The following is a 2,806-nucleotide window of genomic DNA, read 5'->3' as shown; positions in this document are numbered from 1 at the left end:
TATTTTCATTATTATTAATTATTGATTATTATTATTATCATTATCATTATTATTAATTATTAATTATTAATAATAATAATAATAATAACAATAATAATAATAATAATAATAATTATTATTATTATTATTATCATTATTATTATTATTATTATTACTTGCTAAGCTACATCCCTATTTGGTAAAGCAGGATGCTATAAGCTCAGGGGCTCCCAGGGAAATAGCCTAGTGAGGGAAAAAAAGAAGGAAAAATAAAATACTTTAAGAACAGTAATAACACTGAAATAAATATTTCCTGTATAAACTACAAAAACCTTAAAAAACAAGAGGAAGAGAAATAAGACGTCTTTTGATATTTCTAGTTTTCAACAGAATCCGGCAAGTTACATGGAAAGGTTAAAGGGCATTATCATGAGGGATGTAAGGAAAGAAAGCCAGCGTTTTTAAAGAAATTAAGAACTTCCTGAAAGTGAGTTAATTATTACCGACACCAAGGTTATGAAATCGAGTCGGTTTATTTATCTATTTGTCTGTGCGTCCGTCTGTCTGTGGACAGGATTGCGTCATAACTACACGACGGATTTTGAGGAAATTTTCAACACATAGATCTTAAGCGGTGGCCTGGAGGTAGCGTCCTTGCCTGGTGATTGCCAGACTGGGGTTCGAGTCCCGTTCAAACTCGTTAGTTCCTTTGGTCACTGCATCCTCACCATCCTTGTGAGCTAAGGATGGGGGGTTTGGGGGAGCCTATAGGTCTATCTGCTGAGTCATCAGCAGCCACGGCCTGGCCCTCCTTGGTCCTAGCTTGGGTGGAGAGGGGCCTTGGGCGCTGATCATTTTTATATATGGTCAGTCTCTAGGGCAGTGTTCTGCTTGATACGGCAATGTCACTGTCCCTTGCCTCTGCCATTCATGAGCGACCTTTAAACCTTTAAACCAATAAATTTTTGAAAATGATCCGGCTTTTCCATTTGTCACCATTTAACGTTACGACGGTTGTTTATAAATTTGTCATTTCTTGGATCATGGATGACTTTTTTCTATAAGAAACAGTAGTTTTTTTCCTAGGTTACATTGCCCTGTAATTCACTACAAAAATACCAAAAAGAGAAATATCCCATAGGGTAGGCTATAATATTCAAGACCTGCCTACCTGACAGGTTACAGGTAGGTTAACCACGGGTTCGCCAACCTACCGTAGTCCAGTAGCAAAGACGGAAAATACGGGGGGAAAATTAAACGTAATCAACTAAAATAAAATTAAATTAAACCTAATTTATCTTTAAACTTCCTAAATTAACTTAATGAAGTTAAGAGACTCGTAATAACCCAGATAATGTTCATAATGTTTACATTTCAAGATGAAAACACAACATGCCGGGTGACGGGCCCCCACTTAATATTACATATCTATCTCCTCCCATTAATGACTTACCGACTTACATTTTAGAGGAAATCCGGATCTGGATAAGGAGTTTGGATCATATGCACATCGAATGTCTTTCTTTTTGTTTTTGTTAAAGTTTTTATAGTTTATATACCAAATATTTATTTCAATGTTGTTACTGTTCTTGAAAGATTTTATTTTTTTTTGTTTCCTTTCCTCACTGGGCTATTTTCCCTGTTGGGAACCCGGGGCTTAGAGCATCCTGCTTTTCCAACTAGGGATGTAGCTTAGCAAATAATAATAATAATAATAATAATAATAATAATAATAACGTCACCCTTTGGCGACAGATACATCTGATGCTCTTGTTTAATTTAAGGCGGTAATACCCTGCAATTACGATCATGCTTAAAAAGTTAAGGCGGTAATACCCTGCAATTACGATCATGCTTAAAAAGTTAAGGCGGTAATACCCTGCAATTACGATCATGCTTAAAAAGTTAAGGCGGTAATACCCTGCAATTACGATCATGCTTAAAAAGTTAAGGCGGTAATACCCTGCAATTACGATCATGCTTAAAAAGTTAAGGCGGTAATACCCTGCAATTACGATCATGCTTAAAAAGTTAAGGCGGTAATACCCTGCAATTACGATCATGCTTAAAAAGTTAAGGCGGTAATACCCTGCAATTACGATCATGCTTAAAAAGTTAAGGCGGTAATACCCTGCAATTACGATCCTGCTTAAAAAGTTAAGGCGGTAATACCCTGCAATTACGATCCTGCTTAAAAAGCTAAGGCGGTAATACCCTGCAATTACGATCATACTTAAAGAGATCACACTTTTACTCAAGAGCCAAAATCCACAATAGCAGAAGAGAAACAGCCGCGCTCACCTTCATGCCTCCCATTATAAAGTGAAATAAGATATGAATATACAACGAAGTGTCGTGCAAATCCGAGCCATGGGCTGCCATGCATGAAAATCAAACCAATTAAGCGGAACCTAATCAAAACACGAATCGGGAACATTCAACCAGCCTCCTGTGAACGTGGAGGTCCACAAAATGCGTGTTAACACTCCCGATGTTAGTATTATTATTATTATTATTATTATTATTACTATCCAAGCTACAACTGCCGATGTTATTATTATTATCATTATTATTATTATTATTACTATCCAAGCTACAACCCTAATTGGAAAAGCAAGATGCTATAAGCCCAGGGGCTCCAATAGGGAAAAATAGCCCAGTGAGGAAAGGAAATAAGGAAATAAATAACTGAAGAGAACAAATTAACAATAAATCCTTCTAAAAAACGTAATGTCAAAAGAGATATGTCATATATAAACTATTAACAACGTCAAAAACAAATATGTCATATATAAACTATAAAAAGACTCATGTCCGCCTGGTCAAC

Source organism: Palaemon carinicauda, chromosome 7 (assembly GCF_036898095.1).
Source record: "Palaemon carinicauda isolate YSFRI2023 chromosome 7, ASM3689809v2, whole genome shotgun sequence".
In the NCBI taxonomy this organism is placed as follows: Eukaryota; Metazoa; Arthropoda; class Malacostraca; order Decapoda; family Palaemonidae; genus Palaemon; species Palaemon carinicauda.
Note: the sequence above shows the minus strand (reverse complement) of the source record.